Raw genomic sequence first — 15,842 nt, forward strand, 5'->3', positions numbered from 1 at the left:
TCTTCCACGCCTCCATTGCTGAGCCGGCCGACCGTAGCTGTGGCCGTAAGGTAGTCGGTGCCTATCGTGGCGGCAACCCTGAACCCGTTGGTGGACACCAGCGGTGAGGGATGCCGTCAAGCTGAAGAAAGAGTCCTATCGGGCCTTTTTGGCCTATGGGACTCCTGAGGTAGCTAATACGTACCGGCTGGAAGCGGAATGGAGCTTTGGTTGTCACTGAGGCAAAAACTCGAGCGTGGGAGAAGTTCGGTGAGGCCATGGAGAAAGACTTCCTGACGGCTTCGACGAAATTCTGGTCTACCATCTGGCGTCTCAAGAGGGGGAAGCATTGCACCATCAACACTGTGTATAGTGGGGATGGGGCGCTGCTGACCTCGACTCGAGACATTGTGAGTAGGTGAGGAGAATACTTCAAAGACCTCCTCAATTCCACCAACACGCCTTCCCATGAGGACGCAGAATCTGGGATCTCTGAGGCGGGCTCTCCTATCACTGGGGTTGAGGTCACAGAGGTGGTTAAAAAGCTCCTCGGTGGCAAGGCCCTGGGGGTGGATGAGACTCACCCGGAGTTCCGAAAGGCTCTGGGTGTTGTGGGGGTGTCCTGGTTGACACGCCTCTGCAACATCAGGGACAGTGCCTCTGGACTGACAGAATGGGGTGGTCCGCCTTTTTAAGAAGGGGGACCGGAGGGTGTGTTCCAACTACAGGGGGATCACACTCCTCAGCCTCCCTGGTAAGGTCTATTCAGGGGTGCTGGAGAGGAGGGTCCGTCGGGAAGTTGAATCTCAGATTCAGGAGGAGCAGTGTGGTTTTCGTCCTGGCCGTGGAACAATGGACCAGCTCCACACCCTCAGTAGGGTCCTCGAGGATGCATGGGAGTTCACATCCATTTGCTTTCGCCACATGTGCGGCAATACAATTTTGAACTTCTTGAAGCAACTGGGGTTTAATTTTATTGAGAATATCGTGGCAGATATGAATCATGTTGTGAGTCTCGAGGTGCTTAGCTCTCTCTGTGTGTGCCTTCATTGTTGGGATCGCTGTTCCTGATGTGCATGGCTATGAGTGGCAGTGTGATGAATGCAATGAGATACACTCTTACAGTAACAAAGTAAGTCACGATTGAAAATTGTTTATATAACTTGTTTTTTCAACAAAAATTTAAGAATATACGCCAGGAAGTATTATATTGTCTGTTTGTAAGTGCTCTTACAACGTTTGTGTAGCAATATTTCTTATTTTGAGAGGCATAAGTGCCACGTGTTCAATGCAAATTTTGTTCACTTGTCAAAGGTGTTTTTCATCCAATATGTGTTAGCTTTGAGATAGCGATTTTTGTGAACAAAACTATGAAAAAAATTAAGTCTGTGATATTTTGGAACATTAAATTATTTGTGTTGAGTTTTACAGTAAACGTCAACTGCTGTGTCAATAAACAACTTTAAGCAGGCAACATTCACCCTTAGTCCTTGCTACTATGGTAGCACCTGAAACCACCTATTATTGTGATCACTGGGCTCTGCATGCTGTCCGGGCAATGCTGGATAGCAGTGCTGGAGCAGACCATGAAATGCTTGTATAAGAGTGGTAAAATCTGAGATTTTAGAGCCAGTCTGATCTGACTCGTTTATTTGCTGAAATTGGATCGATTTCCGTTCTCAAAGATCGAATCGAGACACCCCTATTATTCAGCCAGTAGTTGACTACAGTGAAAAAATTTGATTGACAAGTGAAGGGCTTGTCTCCAGCACCTTCAGAGGACAAACCACACAGTCCTGCAGCTCAAAGGTGGGTCATATTTTTCACGATTTCCGAGGGGTAAAAAAACAATCATACTATCGTTTATCATAGCAGTTTTTGGGAAATTATATCGTTCTAAACATGTGTTATTGTGACAGGCCTAGTTAGTATACCATATTAATATTAGAAACATGCACAATTACTAAGAATATCGTGGAAGAGAGATTTCTTGCCTTTTTCAGTTTGCTCTGTGGAAAAAGACAAACTCGTTAACTGATCTCTCACACTAACTTTAGAAATTCTGTAAACATTCATTTAAAATGTACAAAAACATAAACAAAGTTAGTCCAATAATAAAATTGGTAATTTTTTTTAAAAAGAACTGGTAAAATTGGCTGTTGAGATGAGATTTTAGGCAGAGAGAGAAAATCAAAAATCTTTTCTGAACCAATACTCCTCAAGCGGGTCACGGGACTGCTGGAGCCTATCCCAGCTTACTTCGGGCAGGAGGCAGGGTACACCCTGAACTGGTTGCCGGTGAATCGCAGGGCACATAGAAACAAACAACCGTTCGCACTCGCATTCACACCTACGGGCAACTTTTAGAGTCTTCAATTAACCTACCATGCATGTTTTTGGGATGTGGGAGGAAACCGGAGTGCCCGGAGAAAACCCACGCAGGCACGGGGAGAACATGCAAACTCCACACAGGCGGGGCCAGGGTGTCATGGCCCTGTGTTTCAAATTGTTTTTCTTTGTGTTGCAGTGTCTGGGTGAGCGAAGGTGGGCGTTGACATCGGTGACGCACCTGTCATGCATTGTAATCATCAGCCTTTTTAGGGGGCACCGTGACAGTGTGTGGGCGTCGGAATATTTACTCGTTTTTGCCGCCGTTCTGACCGCTGTCAAAATTTAGGTTCTATATGATTATACCGCACGGACCTTTTGTCTTGTCTCCCTGCGTTTTTGATTCTCTCTGGTGGTGAGTCCATTTAGTTTCGTATGTCTCGCCATCACATTCTCTGTCATTGAATTAAAATTGCTCGGACCTCTTTCCTAGAGTTTCTTTTTTGGGATCTGCCCTTACGGGATTGCCGTCCATGACACGGGGAGAACATGCAAACGCCACACAGGTGGGGTCAGGATTTGAACCTCTCTCCTCAGAACTGTGAGGCAGATGTGCTAACCAGTCACCCACCGTGCCGCAAGAGAATCAAAAAATTAATTAATTAATAACAGTCCGAACCACAAAAATCCAGGAGGACTTTGGCCTTCATTTTTTGGATAAAACAATGCATCACACCCAAAACAAAGCATAACGCATGCATCAGCACTGGAAAAAAAATTACTCAAAGTAGTAATGGTGGGCAGAAATATCAACTGATCAATGCATCACAATATTCCCCTCTGAAATCCAATATCAATTTAGCAAATCCTATAAATCGATTCACCTCTTGGCAACTGGGGGGCACATTGCGTGTGATTCTCATTGTATGGATGAAAGTCGCACTGAACAGAACCCACCATGTCGATCAAAGCACGCAGCAGCTGTGTGACGCCAATGGAAGAATTTTCTGAGGTTGTCGTGGTGAACCCTTACAAGACTGCAAGTCAAAGTATTTAGTAAGTTTAAAAATTTGGCTTCATCTTTTTCATGGAATTTGTGGTGTGGTGGCAAAAGGTGGACCGAAATGCAGGGAAGCAGGAGAAACGAGGCAGGGGAGGAGGTGTAGTCTAAAAAAAAATAATAATAATAATTTATACACAAAAAAAGGCAGATTTGCGGTAGAATCAAAATGCAAAGTTAAAAAAAAAATGGTTCAAAGTAACAAAGAAGTGTTCCAGAGAAATGGTGTTTCTAGTAAAATTGTGTAATTCTATTTTATAAAAAATCATGTTGGCAACCAATTCTAATATTTTTAAAACTACATTATGGGTTTACATATGTCTAAATTTGAATAGTTTAGCTTGATAATTTTTCATTTTTGAAAAAATACTCACCATTCTTTTCCCTTTTTCCAAACAATAAACCATTTTGGCCATACATTTTGCTAATTAGGTCCTTTAAATGAGCATCTCTGTAAAATCTAAATCTAAATGTGAACTGGCCACAAAATGGTGCATTGACACCATTTTTTACTCTGTGATATGGCTACCCCTAGGTCTAAAATAAAGAATAAAGAGCTGCAAAAACAGCTTGGTTCCTCTATTCTTCTATAGTCTTCTATTCCGATTATAATCGGTTTAGAATATGCGGTTTAAAATGCTCCACATAGATGCCTCAATCAGAATAAACAGGCCAAATCCGAATGGAATTTCATTCGGTTTCACAGGGGCGGAATATTCCTTTTGCCAAACCAATCAGAAGTAAATTTTTGCCATGTGAACCTTCATTCGGAAAAGAGCTGGGAAAAGCTCTGTCTGTAAATGTGCGGTGATGTCATAATTTATCCATCCATCCATCCATTTTCTTTTCCGCTTATTCTCACTATAGTTGCGGGCTGCTGGAGCCTATCCCAGCTATCTTTGGGCGGGAGGCGGGGTACACCCTGAATCGGTCGCCAGCTAATCGCAAGGAACAAAAAACAAACAACCATTTGCGCTCACATTCACAACTACGGGCAATTTAGAGTCTTCAATCCACCTACCACGCATGTTTTTGGGATGTGGGAGGAAACATGCAGAGAACATGCAAACTCCACACAGGCGGGGCCAGGATTTGAACCCCGGTCCCCAGAACTGTGAGGCAGATGTGCTAAACAGTCGGTCACCGTGCCGACGTCATCGTTTATGCATGGGGTAAATATGGCGGCTCCTGACGGAGCTCGTAGGCGACAGAGATCCTGTTTTAACTACTTGTAAGTTCTTTTTGTCACATGTATACTCCCGATTGGAATAGATCATGTCACATGTAAACAGTTGTCCAGAGATCTTAAATCGGAATGATTACAATCAGAATGACAAAAAGTCTCCATGTAAACCTGTCAATCAAATACAGGTTGACATTCGCCGTAGTCAACTACAGCTTAAATAACGTGTGCTACTGATGTTATGCTTAATAAACAGTTAACCTGCCCGTGTTTGTGTTAATTGGAGACTAACACACACAACAACTCGGAACGAAGCACTGATGTTTTAAATGACATCGCCGTGGTGGAGCGATCTGTTTAGCCCCTTAACTTGCAAGCTCATTTGCTCATGGGCTAGCGAACACAACAAACAATTCACTTTCCCTTAAATGTCTGTTGTATGAATCTACACGTTGCACATGGAGCAAGGCTAGTGCTGGGCGATTATATGATCAAGATTGAAGATTGGGATAAATTTCCTGTCAATCAACTGCGTATTTCCTCACTCTAACACAGTGGGAATGTGAGTGACAACAGCCAATCAGAGTTGTCCTTTTCCTGCTCCACTTCCGGTTCTTAGTTTTGGGAGTAAACAGAAAGTGCACATCCTCGGCTGCCAAAATCGAAACTCTGGGTCCAACTCAGACATCCTCACAGAGAGCATGACGCGTCCTTGCCGGTCACTCTTCGCCCATGCTCCGTTAAAAGTTTTTTTTTAAAATCGTGATAATAATCGAGATCAGACGATATGAAAAAAATAATCTGGATTTTTTTTTTTTTTTTTGCCAGATTGCGCAGGCTCTGGAGTATTGGACAGAGCCAACTATGTGGATGCAATCAGGAGAGGTGCTGTTTGTTCAGTCTTACATAATGGTCTAAGTGTACCGGTTTTCCGGCATTTCATGAGTCCACAAGTAGCTAATGACACAACCGTCCAACTCTGTCGGCTCGCTGTGTGATCCGCACGCCGGCTCACCACTACAATGACAGTTTATCGAAAAAACTAGTGTGTGTATTGTATTTATCGACCAATAAGTCGATATATCTTGACAGACCTACATCCATCCATTTTCTATACACCTCATTTTCATTAGGGTCACGGACGGGTGAGCTATCCCAACTGAATTTGGGAAAGAGGGAGTGTACACTGGACAGGTTACCAGCCAATCTTAGGGCACATTCAGACAAACAATCATTCAGATTCACGACTAAATTCTAGAATCTTTAATGAACCTGACATGGGTATTTTTGGGAATGTTGGAGAAAGCCAGAGCGCACGGAGAAAACTCACACAAGCACGAAAGAACATGCAAACTCCATACGGGATACAAGCCCAACCTCATAACTGTGACATGGTTCTGCTAACCACTCATCAACCATTGAGTGTAATTGATTGTTTATTTATTGTGTCTTCAAGCAAATCTGGCAAAATACAGTGGACTATGTGGATGCAATCAGGAGAGGTGCTGTTTGTTCAGTCTTACATAATGGTCTAAAACAGAATAAGACAGCATATGACGATAGACAAACAAACTGGACTCAAAACAGGAAGAAATTATTTCATTCAATTAAAAACAATTTTCAAGGAATTGATTAATTGACTGTTAATTTTCCAAGTGGTGTTTTTTTTTCACAATATAAAGCAGTTCCCAGATTTCTTGCGAGCATGTCTGTGACATTTTCATTAAAAAAAAAAAAAAAAAAAAAAAAAAAAAAGGAGGAGGAGCAAAAGTTATATTACACTTTTCAGGGTTAGTGGTTATCGAACCCTGAGTAAAAAAAAAAAAAAAAGCGAATGACAAAAGTGACGTACGTATGTCCCCATAGAGACCTTAAAAGCATTGACTGTATTCTCACTCCCGGAGGCAGCGTGGAGGTAATTTGGCCGATTAAATTACTGTGCGGATCTGTGCATGTGACACAAACAAAAGCAAATACCTAGGGCTGGTTGGTATGGCCTTGAACATATCCAGAGTGAAGGGTTGCATGTTCCCAGCAGAAAAGGAGAAGCTCCTCTATTGTTTTATCTCCAGTAGACTTGATTATTGTAATGGTCTTCTGAGTGGACTCCCCCAAAAGAACATTAAACAGTTGCAGCTCATTCAGAACACTGCAGCTCGGGTTCTGACCAGAATGAAGAGATCAGAGCATATTACTCCAACTCTAAAAACTCTATACTGGGTCTCAGTGAGCTATACAATTGACTTAAAAGGTTCTGCTACCGGTCTATAAATCACTAAATGGTTTAGGTCCTGAATACATGAAAGAAATGCTAACGGTGTATAAACCAAGTAGGGCTCTGAGATCTACAGACTGGTGGAGTAGTAGAATAGTGGAGCACAGAGTCCAAAGCCAACATCGTGAAACAGGATTTAGCTGTTATGCTGCACACAAATGGAATAAGTGGCCAACAGAAGTCAAGTCAGCCCCAAGCGTGAATGTTTCAGGCTAAAAACTAGTTTTTTTTCTCATGCTTATAATTGAGCATTTCTATTTTTAAATTATCTTGAATGTTTTTGGTAATTTCAGTAAGCTGTCTTTTATTTTTCTGTACTTAGTTTTTAAATGTGTTTTGCTCTTTGTTATTAAACGTGTTTTAATATTGTAAAGCACACTGAGTGACCTTGTGTACTGTAGCAGAGACAAAGAGTTTGATTGTAACGTTAAACGTACGTCGAACTAAACCAGAAGTAAAGGCAAGCGTTTGCTTTCCGGCGTATTCTTTTCCAAAATTATTAACGCTTTTATCCAAAACCAATATATGCTACAGTATGAAATGCACTATATACAGTTAATAAATTTGCCTTGCCTTGAAATAAAATACACATTTTTTTCGAAATTAACTTTTTTTTTGCTGAGGAAAATAGAGGTAGGAGAAATATTTGTGGCTTAAATTATTCACCAGTGGGAAGTTTATGTCATACTGCTGTAACGTTTGGGGAACTTCTGGACACTCTTAATGTGAAGTAACACCACCGGTAGTCAGTGTCGACACCAGAGCACATCAGACAGGGCAGCAGTCGGTCCGCACAGAGCGGGGGGGCATATTTTATTGCCCAAAAAAAAAAACGCTCAGCACACACACATTAATGACACCGACACTAACGAAAGTAGTCAGGTAAAAAGCAATAGACTGCGACTTGACGGAAATAAACCCCAGTGAAGTGTCATGCACTTGGATAAGCAACAGTATTGATTGTACAGTATGTACTGTAGTTTAATCACAACTTTAATGAACAACCTCCTCTCTGTTAGCTGCCATGGCTTCAGTGTAAACAGTGCTAATCAAGGGGCTAGTTAAGATGCTAAGGAGGGAAAAAAAAAATCGATTTTCTTTTTTTAATTAAAAAGAAAAAAAGTCATTGCTTCAAAATAAGGGATTTTCACTCAGCCGAGCAACCAAGTCATGGGAAGAGAAAGTCAGTGTCAGTACATTATTATGTACTGTGAATTAGCCAAAATGTAAACTGGAAAAAAAAATCTCATCAGCTTCTCATACATTTTTGGAAATATGCACCTTTTAAAACTTTTCCTCGGTTTTGGAGGCACTCCAGACCCTAATTATATGTATAAAAGCAATTAAAAGACTATTTTAATTAATATGTCCCCTGAAAGGAAACATATGCCCATCCCTAAGTTGGACGTAACAGTAAAGTGTTGTGTTTGGGGATCTGGTATAGATTTCAATAACAATTCATTGACATTGGAGTTTGGACAGACCTCATATGGATGTAACCATACATAATTCTAATGGAAAAGCAATATGGTAGCGACGTCATTATCATGACCACACAAAGCTATCTATCCTGCCAATGGGAACCAGGAGCTCAGCCAAGGCCAAGCACCATGGGAACAGCTGTCAGAAACAGAGGGTTCACGGCCAGTTGTCATGGTAACATAGCGTCAACTGCTCCGTGTCAGCGGGTGTCAATGCACCAGCTGTTCCTGTTCTTAGAGCCACATTTTCATCATTCTTTTATACTGCTTACAGCAGATAATGCTGCACTAAGTAATTCTTTTAGTAAAAAAAAATAAAAAATACATCTGGCACCATCACATACGAGCTCCACAGCAATCCTCTGAAAATATTTGGATTAATTCATATTCTAATGTTAGAATTCATTATCAGGATTTGATAAGTTGAAAAAATGTCTCAAAACGCAGCTAGTGCTTAGTCCCATTCAATGTTACATAAAATATGTACAGTATAACAAAATTATTTAAGGGTTAAAGGGTAAACTTACAGGTCAACAATATATAATATAGCCTATCTTCTTCTTTTCCTTTCGGCTTGTCCCGTTAGGGGTCGCCACAGCGCGTCATCCTTTTCCATGAGAGCCTATCTCCTGCATCCTCCTCTTGAACACCAACTGCCATCATGTCTTCCCTCGCGACATCCATCAACCTTCTCTTTGGTCTTCCTCTAGCTCTCTTGCCTGGCAGCTCCATCATCATCATCCTTCTACCAATATACTCACTCTCTCTCCTCTGGACGTGTCCAAACCATTGAAGTCTGCTCTCTCTAACTTTGTCTCCAAAACATCGAACCTTGGCTGTCCCTCTGATGAGCTCATTTCTAATTTTATCCAACCTGGTCACTCCGAGAGCGAACCTCAACATCTTCATTTCCGCCACCTCCAGCTCTGCTTCCTGTTTTCTCTTCAGTGCCACTGTCTCTAATCCATACATCATGGCTGGCCTCACCACTGTTTTATAAACTTTGCCCTTCATCCTAGCAGAGACTCTTCTGTCACATAACACACCTGACACCTTCCTCCACCCATTCCAACCTGCTTGGACCCGTTTCTTCACTTCCTGACCACACTCACCATTGCTCTGGACGGTTGACCCCAAGTATTTAAAGTCCTCTACCTTTGCCATCTCTTCTCCCTGTAGCCTCATTCTTCCCCCACCACCCCTCTCATTCATGCACATATATTCTGTTTTACTTCGGCTAATCTTCATTCCTATAAATATAAATATAAATATAGCCTATAAAAGTATTAAAATACTGTAAAACCTGTGGCACACATTATTTCAGCCAGTCAATTTCAATACCTCTTGTGCTCTGCCTAGCCCTGCAATTTTGTAGTTTAGTTACCAATAGAAGTTCTTCCAAGTTTATTGATACAGCTGTCGACAATTTGGAACAAAATGATCAATGTGCATCTATTCCATTTTCCATACCGCTTATCCTCACTAGGGTCGTGGGCGTGCTGTAGCCTATCTCAACTATCTTTGGGCGAGAGCCGGGGTACACCCTGATCTTCTCGCCAGCCAATCGCAGGGCATATATAAACAAACAATCATTCAAAATCACATTCACACCTACGGGAAATTTAGAGTCTTCACTTAACCTACCATGCATGTTTTTGGGATGTGGGAAGAAACCACAGTACCTGGTGAAAACCCACGCAGGCACGGGGAGAACATCCAAACACCACAAAGGCGTGGCCGGATTTGAATCCAGGTCCTCAGAACTGTGAGGCAGATGTGCTAACCAGTAGCCCCTGCCACCCAATATCCATCTTTTAGAGAGATACGGCTGGTTGTTAGTTGGTATCTAATGAAATGATGTGCCACAAGCAAAACTGCAAGCCTTGAGATGAATTGGGTGCAAACAGTCTTATATTACTGGGGATGTGGCTGTGTTCAGAATAACCAGTCTCTCTCTCTTTCTCTGCTATCGATTCCAACAAAACCAGCCGACATGTTTATGTAACAATATCTATATCTCAGTTCAGTTTTATAACAGTAATTTTAAACATAACGGCTCATTATTTTATCGGGAGACAAGACCACGACGATAGAGGTACTTCTAAATTTGCAATATCGTGAATATTGTTACATTTATATTTAATTAGTGATGCACCGAAATGAAAATTCTTGACCGAAACCGAACTTGTCACGTACGTGGTTAGGGCGAAGGCGAGGAATGCAAGGCAAGAACATGGTGGACCCAATTGCAGGGAAGGAGGGAGGCAAGGCAGGAGTGCGGGAATCTCAAAATAATATTTAATCTTCAAAAAAGGAAAACAAAGATATTGGATAAAGCAAAACTGAACGAAGTCCCACAACAGATAACCAAAACAAAGTAACAAAGAAACACTTGAATATCTAAAACTGGAAACAAACTATGACCTGTGAGTAAGACGTGGAATAGAAAATGACACCTGACAATGACATACCACAATGATAAAGACAACTGGTGACTATGACATGGCAAGACATGTGACAACGACAATGAACCGACAAGAACTGAAAGAAACCAGGGAACTAAATACAAACAAATTGACGAGACAACGAGGAACGCCTGGACAAGACACGAGTGGCTGGAGAGAGCTGATTGGTCGACACAAAGTAGACGAGAACAGGTGGACACAACAACCTAATGAGCACACGACAAAAATGGAACACAGGAAAACATGGAACAAAACTAAACACAACCCAAACAAAAACACAGACCATGACAGTACCCCCCCCTCTAAAGGAACGGATCCCAGACGTTCCCCAAACAACAACCAAAAAGTCACCAACCCAGGGTGGGCGGAAGGGGGCCTGGAGGAGGGTACAGAGTCCACCCCTCAGGTCAGTCTGGTGGCCATCCAGGCCACCCGAGGTGAGGTGCTTGGCTGAGCGGTTCAGGAGGTCGTCCAGGACGCCAAGCACCAGGGTCTTTACAGGGCCATTCAGGCGGATGGCCATGGTCCCGAACCCAATGGTAATGCAGGGGCCAGGCAATAGGGTTGGGTGGCGGCCGCTGAACGAACGCCGCCGGAGCAAGGACGGGTGGCGGCCGCTGGACGAGCGCCGCCTGAGCAAAGACGGGTGGCGGCCGCTGGACGAGCGCCGCCGGAGCGGGGACGGGTGGCGGCCGCTGGACGAGCGGCGCCGGAGCGGGGACGGGTGGCGGCCGCTGGACGAGCGCCGCCGGAGCGGGGACGGGTGGCGGCCGCTGGACGAGCGGCGCCGGAGCGGGGACGGGTGGCGGCCGCTGGACGAGCGCCGCCGGAGCGGGAGCCTGGCGCAGCTGCCGAGGAGCCGGAACGGGAGCCTGGCGCAGCTGCCGAGGAGCCGGAACGGGAGCCTGGCGCAGCTGCCGAGGAGCCGGAACGGGAGCCTGGCGCAGCTGCCGAGGAGCCGGAACGGGAGCCTGGCGCAGCTGCCGAGGAGCCGGAACGGGAGCCAGGCGCAGCTGCCGAGGAGCCGGAACGGGAGCCTGGCGCAGCTGCCGAGGAGCAGGAACGGGAGCCTGGCGCAGCTGCCGAGGAGCAGGAACGGGAGCCTGCCGCAGCTGCCGAGGAGCAGGAACGGGAGCCTGCCGCAGCTGCCGAGGAGCAGGAACGGGAGCCTGCCGCAGCTGCCGAGGAGCAGGAACGGGAGCCTGCCGCAGCTGCCGAGGAGCAGGAACGGGAGCCTGCCGCAGGTGCCGAGGAGCAGGAACGGGGCCTGCAGTCGCTTCCTCAGCCTGCCGCCATTCAGGTTTGGGAGTAGAGGGTACGGGAGTGGAAGAGTGCACAAGGTCTCGGGAAGGTGAACTAGAAAAAATGGCTGGTACTGAATATGGTGGCTTGGGGGCAGGTTTGACTAGACTTGACTTAATTGGAGCCGTGGAACAACGTGTGGGAACAGGTGAAAAATTAAGTGACTTGTGAACAGGGGAAAAACAACAAGGGGGCAAAATTTGACCTTAACTTGGGCGCCTCCGTTGGCCACCACGCGGCGGTCCCGGGTAGATGGCCAAACGGGTGCCCAAGAAAAGGTCCGAGGGAAAGGATTTGGACTCACTGGGGTTGGAAACGAGGAGCCGTGGCAAAAACTGACGAGGACGGGATGAACTAGGGAAGGAACCAGAAAAATCTAAATCTGTGTCAGATTCAGAATCAGACAGGAGGTTAACTAAATCGGGGCCATCTTCACAATAAGAAAAATCAGAATCTAAAGAAACATGTGGATGTAAAATAGTAGGGCATGGTGAATAACTTGGACAAGTGGGGGGACCCGATGAAAAGGACAGAAAAGACTGAACGATAGGGCTTACTGGAGGAGGGTAGGTATGGATGGCAGGCTGAGGACGGTGGGAGGCAGTTTGGTGGTGTCCAGGGTGACGCCATGTTCTTCCCGCTGGGTCCTGTTCTGTTCGGTTCATTCTGTCACATACGTGGTTAGGGCGAAGGCGAGGAACGCAAGGTAAGAACATGGTGGACCCAATTGCAGGGAAGCAGGGAGGCAAGGCAGGAGTGCGGGAATCTCAAAATAATAATATTTAATCTTCAAAAAAGGAAAACAAGGATATTGGATAAAGCAAAACTGAACGAAGTCCCACAACAGATAACAACCAAACCAAAGTAACAAAGAAACACTTGAATATCTAAAACTGGAAACAAACTATGACCTGTGAGTAAGACGTGGAATAGATAGGGAAAATGACACCTGACAATGACATACCACAATGATAAAGACAACTGGCGACTATGACATGGCAAGACATGTGACAACGACAATGAACCGACAAGAACTGAAAGAAACCAGGGAACTAAATACAAACAAATTGACGAGACAACGAGGAACACCTGGACAAGACACGAGTGGCTGGAGAGAGCTGATTGGTCGATACAAAGTAGACACAAGAACCTAATGAGCACACGACAAACATGGAACACAGGAAAACATGGAACAAAACTAAACACAACCCAAACCAAAACACAGACCATGACAGAACTGATGAGCACAGGGTTTGAAAACCGAAAGCCGAAACACCAAAATAAATTGTCAATCTATCAAACAAACTTTATTTGTAAGGACTTTTCGTGTGTGTGTATATATATATATATATATATATATATATATATATATATATATATATATATATATATATAGTAGTTAGTTATTGCAGTATATTATATAATAGGATGAAAACAATTCTGCACACTGTTCAATTTTGCAACATAATCATTACACTATAATTGTAATCGTTAAGAAATTGTGGCTTCAATATTTGTTATTTTAAAGTATTTACTATTTATTACATCAACCTTGGAATGGCGGACGATTTGAAGACAAAATGCCTCTTGCGTGCTATTTTTGTATTTCCTGGATCCACTCTTGCTGCTGCAGTGATGCAAATTTCACGATTGTGGGACGAATAAAGGTTAAAGGTTACATTATAAAGATTATATTAATCCATCCATCCATTATCTGTACCGCTTATACTAGGTGTGCTGGCCCCTATCTAAGCCGACTTCGGACTGGTCACCAGCCAATCACAGGGCACAAATAGACAAACAACCATTCACACTCACAGTCACACCTACGGACAATTTAGAGTCTTTAGTCAACCTACCATGAATGTTTTTGGAATGTGGGAGGAAACCCAAGTACCCAGAGAAAACTCACGCAGGCATGGGGAGAACATGCACACGGATTTGAACTCAGGACCTCAGAACTGTGAGGTGGATGTGCTAACCAGTCGTCACCGTGCCGCCCTACTATATTAATCAGTCCATCCATCCATCCATTTTCTGAGCCGCTTCTCCTCACTAGGGTCGCGGGCGTGCTGGAGCCTATCCCAGCTGTCATCGGGCAGGAGGCGGGGTACACCCTGAACTGGTTGGCAGCCGAACAATGGAAGAAGTGCCAATGTTCTCACCATTAACTAGTTTTTTAAACTGAGGCATGCCGGGCCTGCAGTTCTATAGCTCTTGTCCCGGGTTTCTTTGTGATCTCATGGATTTCGCTGTGCTCTTGAGGTAATTCTTGTAGGCTAGCCACTCCTGGGAAGGTTCACCACCGTTCCATGTTTTCTCTATTTGAGGACAATGGCTTTCCCCGTGGGTCGCTGGAATTCTCAAGCTTTAAAAATGGTTTTGTAACCCTTTCAAGACTCATAGATGTTGATTGCTGAATTTCTCGTCTGTTCTTGAAATTCTTTGGATCCTGGCATTTTGATCAGCTTTTTGAGATCTTTGGGGTAACTTCATTTTGCCAAACAGGTTCTATTTAATTGATTTCTTGATGAACAGGTTGTCCGCAACAAGCAGTAGCAGACAAAACAGGTCAATTAAATTTAAAAAACAAAACAAACAAAGGCTTTACTTTATTTGACCATTTGTTCGACTCAGAGGGGCCAGTTTTTATCGTGAGGGCTCCTAAACCTCTTCCCCTGGGAAAACCATATGATGGACATACTGTACATTTTAAAATGATGATGAAAGTATAATTTATGACAATGATGATGAAAGTATCGTTTATGGTTAATTTAAACTATTTAGCAAATCATTTATGAGCAATTCAAACCAATTTACCTATTTAAAATCATATTTCCAAACAGAACATGGCTAAATCATTACTACTACAATATTGCACTTTATTTGAATGATAGTTTCTTTTCCTTTCCAATATTCTTTAAAGGACTGTGGGCTTTTTAACGTTGCACATACAGTATCTTCATATGTCTGTGCTATAAACAGGGTTTAGATAGATAGATAGATAGATAGATAGATAGATAGATAGATAGATAGATAGATAGATAGATAGATAGATAGATAGATAGATAGATAGATAGATAGATAGATAGATAGATAGATAGATAGATAGATAGATAGCCCCCCCACCAAACACGCCCACACACACACACACACACACACTCTCGTAATTTTGAGATGATCATACGTGACGTCACTTGAGGAAAAAAACTTTTGGTTTTATTCCCGTGACAAAGCTGCAGGTGGCTTGTGGTGGGAGCAGTTTACTGGCTTACCAGACTTTACAGAGTAGGTGCGGGCTCGCAAGCTTTCCCACCAGTAGTCCAGATGAGTTGAAAGCTCACGCTTGTCATTTAAAATGAATAATTAGCGGACCAACGTCAATATAGGTACATGGTGGCAACTGGTCAGATACAACGGCGTACTATCCTGTCTGTGACATGAATATGTGGAGCGCATGTATGCAACGGTGCTGTGATAATATCGTGTCCTATCTGGAAGAAGCAGACAATTATGTTGCAGCAGGCACCCAATCATATTGCAGCGGGTTGCTTTTAATGCAAATAGAATAATCGATACGACGTCACAGCGCTCGCTGTCTCTGTCTCTCTGTCTGTCTCTCTCGCTCTGACTCTCTCTCTTTCTCTCGCTCTCTCTCTTTGGGGCAGGTGGAGGAGATTGCTGTTGAAAAAAGACGACTGAACCATTAAAACATGCACTCGCTCAAATGCAACAAGATTACATTTTTAAGCGCACAAACTGAAAAAAA

At 43.7% G+C, this 15,842-nt stretch overlaps 1 protein-coding gene across 29 annotated transcripts in view; it reads right to left on the bottom strand.

Moving 5' to 3' along the window:
• Positions 1-15,842, bottom strand: part of rims1b (regulating synaptic membrane exocytosis 1b) — a 146,735-nt gene that overhangs the window by 87,249 nt on the left and 43,644 nt on the right. The gene's annotated exons all lie outside the window — the stretch shown is intronic.

This window comes from Phyllopteryx taeniolatus, chromosome 4, assembly GCF_024500385.1.
Source record: "Phyllopteryx taeniolatus isolate TA_2022b chromosome 4, UOR_Ptae_1.2, whole genome shotgun sequence".
Taxonomy (NCBI): domain Eukaryota; kingdom Metazoa; phylum Chordata; class Actinopteri; order Syngnathiformes; family Syngnathidae; genus Phyllopteryx; species Phyllopteryx taeniolatus.